This window comes from Miscanthus floridulus, chromosome 5 (genome assembly GCF_019320115.1).
Source record: "Miscanthus floridulus cultivar M001 chromosome 5, ASM1932011v1, whole genome shotgun sequence".
Classification (NCBI taxonomy): Eukaryota; Viridiplantae; Streptophyta; class Magnoliopsida; order Poales; family Poaceae; genus Miscanthus; species Miscanthus floridulus.
The window spans coordinates 64650166-64664014 of record NC_089584.1 but is presented as its reverse complement, the minus strand read 5'-3'; the positions used below and the strand labels follow the sequence as shown (position 1 = coordinate 64664014).

The window sequence follows — 13849 nt, the reverse complement described above, 5'->3', positions numbered from 1 at the left end:
TAAATAAAAATCATTCTTATCTTTTCATACTTCAACAACTGTTGTATATCTTTGTGTACTCTAGAGGAGCCAATCTCACTCTTTATTTTTAGCCGGTGAAAAATCCAAAAAATTAAAGAAGATGTTGGAGAGCATTTTTAAAAAATATATATATTCCTATCAATAAGAAATGATATAGAGAGGATTATTAGAGTTGCTCTTATACATTTTTTTGGTTTATGTGGTGAAAAATTATATGAGTTAGAGGAAGCATGTAAGGAGGACACCTCGTTGCTTTTAATTAATCTACTCCTAGTAGAACTTAAAATATTCGTTTTTATTAGTACAAGTAGTATATTTGATTTGAGATCATCTTATAATTGTTTATTTGCAAAGATAACATAAGTTAATGGCATATTCTAACTGCTATACGAACACCAGATAAGATTGTATTGTACCTTGAGCAGGTCCCCGATGTTGACCAGAAACGCGCCTGGTGACCGGCACCACGTCGACCCACTCCCCATCGTCGCGGCGGACCTGCAAGCCACCAACTCCGTCCTGTGCCAGCACCGTGAACAAGCTGGGGTCGGTGTGCTCGAGGCTGCCGACCACCCGCTCCTGCTCCGGACACGGCGGATAGTAGTGGCACACCATGAGCCACCCTTCCACCTGCATCGCCCGCTCCAGCCGCTCTGTCCCAACGCCGAGCGCCTCCGACAGCAGCCCGGCCATCTCCTTCCCGAACGCCGTCAGCGACCGCTGGTACTCCTGCAGCACGTCCCGGCAAGCCGCGGGTAGGCGACCAAGGTCGGGCTCCCCTGGGCCGAAGCGGACACGGAGCGTGTCGCGCCAGGGGAGGAGAGGAGCGCCCTGCTGTGGCGCGATGGGGATGGTGGAGTAGGTGACAGCACCGCCGACGGGCTCGATTGAGTAGAACGCCGAGCGGACGGCGCGGGGCTGCTCGTGGAACGCCCTCACCGCGGACACTGCGGAGTCGACGATGCCGGCCGGGACGCCGTGGTTGATGACGTGGAAGAAGCCGCACGAACATGCCGCGGCGCGGACGAGCGCAACAGTGTCCCGACGCGGGAGGGAGAGGTCGACGGCTGGGATGGCGAACGCCGTGGTCGTGGGTGACCGCGGCGATGGCGAGGTGGGCATGAGGAAAAGTGGTGGTATTGCGTTGACGCCGGACTGGACGAGCCCGCACACGCCGACTCGGGACTGATGGAACACGGCCACCGCGGCCGCGGTGTCGTAGTCCTCGGCTGCAGCCATATCCTTGATGGCCAAAGCTAGCTTCTTCGTGCTGTTGCTGGATTGCTGGCAGCGGAGAGGAAGGAAGGCAAAAAGAAAGATGTGGTTATACATAGAAGCAACCGACGGGGGAAAGAAAATTAATACTATCAAACGACTATTTTATTATTATATGATTTATATAAAGTTGTCATGCAACTTATAAACTTCTATATTATCGTAGAATAGACAATCACTACGTGTTGTTATGCAGCTAGCACTGATTACGCTTCACTACCAGATTAATTGAGAATCTTTTTAAACCGGTAGTGAAAACAAATATCATTATTGTACAAACTGGCATGGATATTTCAATGTCGTTAGAAATTAGCACCAACAGCGGTTAGTTATCTGCTAATCTTCACTATAAAAGGCCATTCGGGCCGCTTGACAAGGCTTAGGCCCGGGCTTGGGCTAGCCATGGCCCGTAGTGACTGGGCCTAGGCATGGTGGACGTAATTTTTTTTTCCTTAAGGGTATATGCTTCCATCCCTATTATCGTTGGATAGTGCACCCATCCTGATGTGTATCCAACGACAATGGAGATGAGAGCATATGTCCTTAAGGACATATTTAACTTTTCCATGGCGACAGGGACAGGGTTTCTGATCTTCCATTAGGTTCAAGATAACTATCGGTTTGGTGGAGAGTGACACACCGATCTAGCTTTAGATCACAAAGACCCGAACCCTATAACCTTAGCACAATATCTTCTCTGGTTGTCAACCGTGTCACAATCTGGTTGACCACACTGAGAAGGCTAATCCTGTAGCGAATCGAAAAACACAAGTAAGAACAAGATAAAACACAACTCAAATAAAGTGATTGCGGATATATGATTAAGCACTCGAAGTTGGGGTCTCACAAACCGGTAACAATGACTATTCAATGACACATTGATCTAAAGAAAAACCCAAAAGCTAACGAGGGCGGTGGTCACTGATTATAAGGTCTAAGGGTCATCGCTTCTCCTGGACACACCCCCTAACGGGCTCAAAGATGATACACGATCCTAACGAACTAAAAGATGGTGACGCAACACCCCGACTAAGTTCTAGACGTTGACTTGTTTCGACAATTTCCTTTGACTCTAGTGGAATTTGGATCTAAAACTAAATCATTTGGTTAGCTTATGAAATTATCTTTCCATCTAAATCCTAAAGGTGAAGATATCCGAAAGATCAAAGACACTTGGGGCTAGAAGCCACGGGAATTAGAACATGTATAGGATAGAGTCGTGCGTGTGCTCTTTTCTCCACCCCCTTTTGTCCACTAGGGATTTTGTGATAGAGTTTTTAGTGAGGCGTGCACAGTATAGGTTGTGAAGGGCAATCCTCGCAACAAGGTTTTGAGTTGTATTTTGCCTCTTCTTGTTCAAGCATCTACTCGGTCATGTAGTACCGACCATAACCTAGTAGCTGAGAGGATACTATTTGGGGAGCCCATATTCATATGGCCAACTCCCCCTAGAAGAGGCTCAATAGGGGCTAGTGTAGTGGCTTGTCAATTTTACTCCCACCAAGGGGTTACTTGTAAATTACCGTTGCCTATATACAATGCCAAGAGGATGAGGGAAGGGACACTCTCTCACCCACTCATATTGCAAACCCTAGCCACCGCCTACTCTACTCTCTCTCGACTCTCCCCTTCTAAACCTATTCGGGAATCATTTTCCCAACAACTAGAAGTATACCCCGCGCGTTGACGCGGGATTTCTTAAAAATAAATCTGTTATATACATAGCATTACTATATGGTATTCTATATACCGTGTATACATATATATATATGAATTTGACTTGCATGTTATTTATTGTATCTGATCTAGTAAAAATTGGTAAGCTAATAGAAGAAAAACCGATAGAATATTTGACTACATTATAGAGGAATAGGTGATAAAACAAATAGTGTATGTAGATGACTTATATGTTAATAGATTAAAGATTTGAAGGAAAACAATCTATTGAATTGCAAATGTTGATTCTGATAGAAGGAAGCTCCTGTGTATTTCATCCACACTCTTAGTCGCTTCCAATCTTTGCTGGATTATTAATATGGGTGTAAAAGATTGCAAAAGCATCCTCAATTTTATCTCGGTTTTGATTGGTTTTGGATTGAATGGATATTTTAGTTGGTTTTATTGGCTAGAGAAACTATGATACAACTTTCTGTCTTGAGTCTGGAATAGCTTTTATTATGAGCATGATCCCTGCTGTTCTAGCTTATTTCTTTTCTATTCCTAAGTTTCTGAGATTTGGTCCCAAGTCATACATATGCACAAGCACAACTAATTGGCTTTATATCAACTTTAATAGACATTCAATACCCTATGTAGTTGAAGGATGACAGATATAGTGGTTAGCCAGCTTATAGTTGCTGCTACTGCTTTCATTGGAACCAGTTCCTCATTGTATGACACCATTTGGGAATACAAGCTAATATGGTACAAGGTATGCTATCCTCCCACACACAAACCTTTTTGTATATTTAAATCTAAGTTAAACTGAACAAGTAATGTCAACATTTCAGATTACAACTGTAATGCTATGTGGTTCTTGTCTGTTTGAGGCGTTGGGACAAATCTATTTCTTTTGTCATGGTCCTGCTCCTACACAAGCTAATGCTAACAGATGAGAACGATATTATTGTACCGTTGATACAACATAGCCCTGATACTGTGGTTGGTGGAGATGTTGCAAGTACAGGTGGAGAGAGGAACATGGTGACGATGCATGGTCCTGCTCCTACACTGTTGTTACAATCTGACTTTGTAGTTATGTCTGCCAATGGCAATTCTTTTCAGCAGGCTTCACTAGAACTAATGGGTGGTTGCCCAAGTCCTGAATACAACAATAGTGGGGATGTTCTAGGGAAAACCAATGAATTCAAAGAATCTAAAGAAAGCAAATTAGAAGACAAGGCCCATGAATTTGAAGGGAGTTAGATTAGGGTGCCTGTAGAAGAGGCTGAAAGAAATGGAGTTCAGAAAATGATGCAGGCTCAAAATTATCTCCTCCAGTATCAAGATATGAATGATAGTGAACTCCTTCAAAAAAGTGCAACATCATCAAATGAAACTAATGAAGATGTGATGTAAACAATAGGATAAAGCTCTGAAGAAGGATTACAGTGAAATAGGTACAAACGATACTCAGCTTACTGTTGTTGTTACATATAGTTTGTTTTATGCCCAATTGGTTCCTGAAGCAGTCCAATACTAACTCAAAATTGAAGTCATTAAATATTTGAATCAAGGTAGAGTACATTTTTCATAGTTACAATAGGAGTGGTCATGAACTCGAGTTTTTTAGCAACTCTAAAAAATAATAAAAACCCCAATCAGGGGAGAACACATCCATGGTCTTTGTTTTGAGAGTAGCGGGTATCAGACCCTTTAAGGAACTACCCACAATATTTACAAGGATCAAAGTTCATACCCATGTGGGTGGCCCCTCAATTGGAGCTTGGAGGATGTACCTTGCTTGGTTTTCTTTCTCAAGTCTCAAGTGTAGCTTGCAAATTACTAGGTTCTCATTAGTACCAACTCAAATCAACTTTTGTGCAAGTGACATTTATTGCTTAGGAAAGCTAAAAAATCAGGAAATTGTAGAGATTTTTACTTTTATGGTGAGTAGCCTTCAGAAAATGTATGCTGGTGTACTTTTCCCTCGACCTACTTCATTGAACGAAACAACTGCTTGAAGCAGCTCAGATCTTTACATGGGTGCTGCCCCAGCATACCAGGGGATGGAGATATAGAGGAGGTGAGGGAGAGAATGTATGCTGGTGTACTAGAAAATAGATTCAAACTTATGGCAAAGTTTGATGGAAGGTAAATCAGATTGTATTAAGTTCTACAGGAGGTAAGTTGCAAATAGTAAACACCAATTCTTGCTTGATAGATTGGGCCTGAATCTATTGCAAATTAGGGGCCGTATGGGAAACCTATGAGCTTTAGATTCTCCTTGAGAATTGGTCCTCGACAGCCAAACGACGTCAAACACAACTAGATTCTGGTAAGGATCCAATAAGAGTTGCTTCTCCATTTACACCCCACGCTAGAAGCTAAAAAAAACTGCTCCCCCCACCTGAAAGCCCTAGTTTGGTTTTGGCTAATTGATGAAACCTAGTGTACTAACCCTTGTCATTAAGTGTTGTATATGAGATATGGTGGTACACACCAAGTGATGGAGCTAGATGATGGTCATGGTGATGAAGGTGACCAAAAGATGGTGATCAAGTGCTCCAACTTGAAAAAGAAGAAAGAGAAAAATAAAATGGGCTCAAGGCAAAGGTATATTTGATAGGGCCATTTTGTTTTGCCGGTCAAGACACAATAGAGCGCGTGACTGGGTTTAGGATAGATAATTATACTATAAAGAGGGGAAATCTTTAATTGCAATGGTTATCTAGTGCAACTAAGTGTGAGTTCATTTGCATATGCATTGCGCTTAGTGATGTGGTGATAGGTCCTAAAAGGCTACAGGGGGATGAATAGCCTATTAAAATTTCTACAACAACACTTAAGTCATATGATTAGATAATTAAGTGGTGAAGCGAACATTGCGCTAGCCTACAAAAAATGCAAGTCACCTATCAATAATTCTAGTTGCTATAATCTCTATGTCACACAAAGGCTAAGTCACTACTCTCTAATGTTAGTGAGATCTCAAAGATTAACTAAAGAGTCTCACTAACCAAACTAACAAGACACAAGCTAGCTCTCAGAACTAGTTACACTAAAGAGCTTAGCTACACTAGAATGTAAATACAAGAGAGGTAGTGAGGGTTATACCGCTGTGGCAAGTGAAAATCAATCAATCACAATGAATACCAAATGAATTCCTCGGAGACAAGATGACATGAAGATTTTTCACAGAGGTTCACTTGCTTGTCGGCAAGCTAGTCCCTGTTGTGGCAATTCACTCACTTGGAGGTTCACGTGCTTAAGGCATCACATGCCTAACCCTGCAATTGGGTGCCGCACAACCAACACAAGATGAGGATCCACAAGCCTTTTGTGATCTCCCACGGGGAAAGCTCAAGAACCCCTCACAATCACCATGATTGGAGCCGGAGACAATCACCTTTCCTCCGCTCGATGATCCTCGCTGCACCAAGCCATCTATGAGTCGGCAAACTCCAAGAGTAATAAGCAAATCCCACAGCAAAATACAATCACCAAGTGTCTTTAGATACAATCACTCAAAGCAATACACTTGGATGCTCTCCTATCTCACCAAATGATGAATCAATCAAGCAAGATGAGTTAGAGAGGATTGGCTAGGCTTCACTAGGGTGTATTCTCAATAGAAATGGCTGAAAGGATCAAGATGCCCAAGAGGGGGGGGGGTGAATTGGGCTAATTCTAAATTCTTTCAATAATTAAACCCTACACTTAGCCCACTTCATCCCTTGTGCCTAGAATGTGTTTCTATTGATCTCACAGCACAAAAGTTTTGCACCTTAGGTTCCAATCCTACTCTAGCATGGCAATTCTAGGAATGTAAATACATGAAATGAATTGCTCAAATATAAATGCTCAAAGTAAAGAGAGGGAAAGGAACACGGCGATGTTTTCCTGAGGTATCGGAGAGTCGCCACTCCCCACTAGTCCTCGTTGGAGCACCCGCGCAAGGGTGTAGCTCCCCCTTGATTCTTGCAAGGATCAAGTGCTCTCTACGAGCTGATTCTTCGACACTCCATCATGGTGAATCACCCACAACCGCTCACAACTTGAGTTGGGTCATCCACAAGCTCCGTCAGATGACCACCAAGCTCCCAATCACCACCGAACCGTCTAGGTGATGGCGATCACCAAGAGTAACAAGCACAAACTCTCACTTGACAAAGCTAAGCCTAATGAGAAGGGTGGATGCACACTTGCTACTCTCTAAGCACTAATGAGGTCCTAAATCTTGGATTCTCAAATCTCAATCACCTAACTAGGCTCTTGCTCTCCCTTGCAAACCAAAGGTGTTTCTCAGCTGAACAAATGGGCAAGAGACCTCCCATGGACAAGTGGAGTAAGTATTTATACCCCCTCATTCAAAACATAACGTTTGGAGGCTGAGTCATCACTCTACAGGATGACCGGATGCTCTGGTTAGGGTGACTAGACGCTCCAGTCAGTTATACCCACCACTATGTCAGAAAAGAGTTATTAAGCTCTGACCGAACTCTGACCTGCGTTCGGTTAGCACTGACCCAACACGTCCGATCAAGAAAAACGTTCTCTAGAACCTTACTGATGTTGACCAGACGTTGGCACCCAGAGTCCGGTCACTTCACTATTCAGTGTTCGGTTAGGTACCAGATTCTAACCAGCGTCCGATCAGCACACACCAGACGCGTTCGGACAAGAAAAAGTCTCTCTAGAACCTCTCTGGAGTTGACTGGATGTAGGTACCCTAGCAGTCCGGTGCACCTTCACTCAGCATCTGGTCAGTACCAGATGACTTTAGTTGATCAAATAAATTGACCTTGACTCACCCTCCAGTGTCCGGTCACAACCTAGACCAGCGTCTGGTCAATCATTTGACCCTCCATTCACTTCCAACTTGAAATCCTATGTGAATGAAGTTTCCTCCAATTGATCTTAGGGCTATTCCTGAGCTACATAGTGCTAGGTTTGACAAGTGTGCACCACACCTAACCCACTAGACTTACCTAGGTCAAGCTACTAGTCCATACCCCCCTTAATAGTTCAGCCAAAGTAAAAACAAGATCCAAACTACTCTAAGTGTCTCTCCAACACCAAATAACACTTAGAACTAGTCCGTCCTTAACCTTGTCATCCATCCTTTGAAAACTGAAATGATTTCTATCGATAGGGGCATGACAACCATGATTGCCCAATCAATTTCCATTACCATGACCTAACTCAAATTGCCTCTAGCAAAACACACGTTTGTCATAGTAATCTTGTGTCATCATTAATCACCGAAACCCAACTAGGGGCCTAGATGTTTTCAATCTCCCCCTTTTTGGTGATTGATGATAACACAAGCCTCGAGTATGTAGAAGAGATGAGTGAGGTTTTCAACATGCTTGGTTCATATAAGCTTTTGATAATAAGAACAAAGGGGTTAGACATGCTTATATGACCCAAGCCAACATGGTGTACTCAATAGATATGAATTAAGCATGAGTACATGAAGTCAAGCTCATTTGAATCAGAGTAAAACAGTGGAAGCAAAGCAAATGAGCAGTAGCCAAGTGACATGACATGTATATGTATATCAATGTAGAGAGCACACATATCACGTAAGTCTCACCATCACATGTATGTAATGCAATGCACGAAAGTAAACGTGAATGCACAAAGTATCAGACACAAAAGACCAAAAGAAACAAATCACACTGCTCCCCCTAGATCTAATGCTCCCCTAGATCTAACATACTCACTCCTCTCTCCCCCTTTGGTGTCAAGCACCAAAACCTAAGGGTCGGACAGGCGTGACAGGAGCAGTCGAGTCAGGGGTGCTGAGTTGCGATGAGAGATCTAGAACTAAGCAGCATCATCCTCTGACCCTAAACTCTGAGTGGTCTGACCCTCTATCGCTGAAAGTGAAGGTGAAGCGGTCTGGGTCTGCTCAATAACTGGCTCAGCCTATGACTCTAGAGGTGTAACTGTAGGAAGTGGAGCCACATCTGCCACTATCGTTGTCGCTAAAACCTCAAGTGTAGGAGTGACTGTCTGAGGTGGCTTAGATGATGCAATAGACGACGGGATCGTCTCAGTAGTCTTAGTAATAGGAGCAGCTATGGTAGGAGTAGGAACTCAAAATACTGGAGGTGTAGGCTACCCTATAAGCTCACTGAAGGTAGTGCTGAGACTCTTGGAGACTAGGGTGTCCTGCCACTAACACAGAAGTGGTCTAAGTCAGAGTGAAGCTCATAACAATTGGAGTAAAGTGCGGACCCTAAGCTATCCATGGTGAAGCAAACCACTGAGACACCTGCTCTGTGGGTGAGGCAAATCTGAGGAGCTAGCTGTCTCTGACTCGGAGGCCCACTAGGCTATATAGCTGGAGTCACTATAGTGGTAGTAGCAGGCTGGCCTATCTGAAAAGTAGATTGCTGAGGATTAGCCCCGATAGTAGTGAATATGTGCTGCATGAAGCCAAGTAACTACTGCTGAATCATGAGCTGCTGTTGCTGCATGGCCTGCTGCCACCGCTGAAAACTCATCCTGTCATGTCTGAACCTGAGCAAGTGCAGCGGCTAGTCTCCTGTGCCTAGCATGCCTTGTCCTAGTCTCATCCACATAAGTACAACTATGAGTGCCGGATCTATCTGTGGTGGATGTGGTATAGTTGAGCTGGAGCCACCGGCCTCTCCATCATGTGGATGAGGTGCCATCTATGGAATTGGCTAATAATCATCATCTAAGCTGTCACTTCGGGTCACTATCGACCTCATCCTCCTACTGTGCATCAAGCTTCTCCTCCTCTATCGCTGTGATGCCCTAGATGATCTCGTCCTACTGAGTTGCTGTCTCTGGTATCTCTAGGCGATGGCTCAGCTAGTGAGGTGTCCTCGCACGACTATGACGTAGCATCTGGCTCATGTCATACTATGGAAACTCAGTGGTAGCACATAGTCCACTCTACCAACGTCTCTGGGGACTTCTGTGTAACTGCCTTTCTGATTAGGAACATGATCTAATGAGCATAAGATAGCTAATGGTGACCTCTGAAGCCCTTTGCTAGTGTGTCCTCCATCTCTGAAAGCATCACATCCCAAATGTCAAAAGTAGTCCAAGACACAAGATGATACACTTGCCATAGCTAAATGCGAGTCAGGCCCTCATGGTAACCCATCCTTGGAAGCAGAGTCCTCCTCATAATAGCATCAAGAAGTCGAAGCTATAGGAGTAAGATCATGTGGTGTCCTGCTCAACCTCTCGCCAAATGGCTCTATGAAGCATAGTCTGACAAGATTTGTAGGTGGCACAAGTCTACCGTGAGGACGTCTCGGAGGCTCTATCTGTCCATAGCATACCTCATGAAGGCGAATAAGGGACTCTAGAATCCTTAGAATCTCTCTGAACTCTCAAGCTCTAGAGCCTATAGTCATGACCTCTAAAAGCAAAGTGGATGAATCTAGTGCCTCAGGTCAATCCAAAGAGAGGAGTAGAACTATGAACCCATGACGAAACATACCGACCTAGTCTGTCCAAGAAGATCTGTTAAGCCTGGCAGATAAGAAAGGTGAGGATGGATCTGCTTGCCTATAGCTACAACAAGAGACTCTAAGGAGCAGACTCTCTGAGATTTGAAGGCAACTCCACTATTAAGATATGCATTATAAAAGTGCTCCTACAACATAGTGTAGAAGTTCTTTAAGGCACGCTCATCCCTGCCTCGGCAGAAACTAGTCCTCAAATTACACAAAGCATAGCTGATGCACCTGTCCTGGCTATGGCTGCCCTTAGGTCAAGGTGAACCATCGGAGGTGAACCCTTGACGAGAGCCCCTCCTCTAGTGTCTCAGGCCTCAATGACACCTGAGTACGTGTGCGGCTGGAGCGTTGAAGCTTGTGGCTATGCTGCCTGCTCTGTCTCCTCAAGCTACTCTGCTTACTGAGTACCCTCTATCTGCTCTGCTACTCAGTCTCCCCCTGAGTCTAACTCACCTCTAAAGAGACACGCCGTCCTCCAAGCATGACAGTCCTAGGTGAACTACCAAGACTAGTTTCAAACCTTTCGATGGCGGCCCTCTGTGTTGGTGACAACTGATCACCTATACGTACACCACTCCTAGATCCATGCTCTCTCAGCTCGCTCTATGGTGGCTACCACTGTTGTTGCTCTCTCAGCCTCAACATCAATGAACTTGCGCTTCTTCGTTATAGTCTTTTTCGTCTTTCCTTTTTCCTGAGCAGTCAGGCGAGGCAGGAGGCCTTTGATCCTCATCACCTGGGACCACCTCCAGCATTCTTGCAATGTGCCATCTCTGAAGCTGATGAGAGTCACTACCACTAATAGGAAACAACTATCGACTGACACTCGTGAGGCTTGGCCTAAATCCGTACTCATGGGCTTGGCCCCGAGTTTACTAACAACTGCCAAATCAACCACAAGAGCACTGACTCACTGCATGATGGAATAGATAAGAAATATAAATAATCACTATATTCATCTAGAGGTGAGTAACCCTAAGAAGCAAGTAGTAGATGAGAAATTGAAAATGATGGCCTGCTACCTGATGAAATCTGACGATCCCTACGACTGACAAGCAAAGGAAAGGATCATGGAGCACCATAAGAATTGACAGGATATGCCTAGGGCTAGGGTTAGGCATCGCAAAGTGGTGCGGTGGCTGAGAGGGCACGGTAGTGCATTGCAGGCTCTACTAGGGCAAGCGGCGGTGTAGGTACGAGCTAGGCATGGGCGTGGCGGCGCTATGACGAAGGCAATGGAAGCGTAGGAGTAGCTAGGTAGGCACGGTAGGGTAGTGCAGATGTGGGCACAGTGGCGTAGCAGCACGAGGTAGGCACGGGCGTGTCTTGGGCAAGCGTGGTTGTGGGCGAGGTAGGTGCAGGCATAACGAGGTGGCACGGTGGCGTGAGGCAATCACGGGCGAGGGTGCGATGGCGTGGCGGCGTGAAGCAATCATGGGCGCGGGCGTGGCTAGGTCAAGGCATGATAAGGGAAGATAAATAGTGACCCTCGCATGATAGATAAGGAAAGAAAAGGAATCTAGATCCACGTGGATTCAACTGACCGGACGCACCGGTGGCAATGACCGGACACTGCCACCCGAAGTTTGGTCGACAATAGAGGGGTCCAAAAAATCTCAAGTCATGACCGGACGCGTCTGGTCCCTCGTGAACAGACGCACAACAGAGTCTGATCCATTCTGACACCTTCTTCTTCATTTGACCAGACATAGGGCCCACTTCACATCGGACATAGCCATACGGAGTCCGGTCGACAATAGAGAGGTCCAAAACTCCTCAAGTCATGACCGGACACTGTCACGTGCCTCATGATCGGACACACTGTAGAGTCCGGTCGATCCTGGCAACTTCTTCTTTGTTTGATCGGACGCAGGATTGTCTTCACACCAGACAGCTAGAAGAACACTATGCAGTGTCCGATCACCGTTTTCTAGCAAATCTTTAAAGTTCCTTCACACTGCCTTTTCCCAATCAAGTCCCAACTTCAATAAGATGCAAATAAACACCAATTGGAACTGATGTGAGAGACCTCTCTCAAACCCTCAAATTTTTCAAAATATTTTGCCTTAGGCTATAATTCTTTTTAAGAAAATATGCAATAAAAGGGGTGAGGAGCACCATGTGACCACACAAAGAGGGTTTTATGACCAATAGGAACATGAAATTCTCTCCCTAATTGTGGACAAACACAATAGGTGCTCAAAAGATAACCAAAAAGAAACGACAAAGCAACACACATGCATATGCAATGCAATACTTGAAAGTAATTCTAGTTGCTTGTCAAGTTTGATCCAAGGTTAAGCTTCTTCACACACTTTTCAGCGGTTATCTTAACCATGTTAGACAAGCCCTAAGTGCATTACCAAAAATTAAACATGGTTTATATTACAATGCAATACAAGGGACAACACAAGCTCATTTTTTAGTGAAGTTACTAAAATCAAGCACATTAAGCTCATTCCTCAACCGACTATCAGTGCGAAAACATGGTAGCCATGTCAGGATGGACACGCAGCAAGCCAGAATGATATGGAGATATGCCTGGCTTCAACGCAGGAGCGGTCGATCCTACTGAATTTCTAAGGGCGTGCTAGTCAATTTGACCTACAATTGATAAGGGGAGAAAGTTCATCAGTAATTTAGGGTAGAACATGCTAGTTTTACTAAGATAGTTCCAAGTGTGCCGCTTTAGGGAGCAGTCAAATAGGAAAATCAACTAAATAGCCGATATGAGAAGAAAATTGACTGTTAAGGACTTTGACGCTCGCGGGTCATGATTGATTTATGATGATAAGTACAATGCACCTAGATATAAGTAACATCATCAGCTAGGTGGATATAACTAGTGTAAAGCATCGAGCCAATAAGTTTAACGAGAAAAGATATAACATGAGAACAAATTCGACTGTCTAGTATAGATAAATCTACAAACGATCTGAATTTAATTTGTTACCATCAATAGTGAGGTTCGACCGGATCGATATAGCTATGATAATGATAACAAACTAAAGCTAAAAAAATTCATAAAACCATCTATATGTTGATAGGTTCATGAAAAACATGCTATATGCATGAAAAGCACAGGCGAATCGGCTAAAATAGCCAATTCGGGTAGAAAAGGGGTTACAACATGTGAACAATCGACTATTTAATACAGACAGATCTATAAACTCATCAGATCTAACCTATTATCCTTAACAGTGGGGTTCGACCGGATCGATGGCAGCCATGATAAAGACAATAGATTGAACCTTTAAAATAAACAGACCTATTTGCATTTAACAGAGTCATGAAGACATACTATAAGCGTTAAAGTATGGGCGATCATCTATTTAGCCAATGTAGGCATAGCAAACATCCAAGGTCATGCCTAGTCGAAAGCAAAT

The 13849-nt window shown here is 44.2% G+C and overlaps 1 pseudogene; it reads right to left on the bottom strand.

The window, feature by feature from the left end:
* Positions 1–310: 310 nt before the first annotated feature.
* LOC136452256 (1-aminocyclopropane-1-carboxylate oxidase homolog 1-like) lies at positions 311–1302 on the bottom strand (annotated as a pseudogene).
* Positions 1303–13849: the final 12547 nt, after the last annotated feature.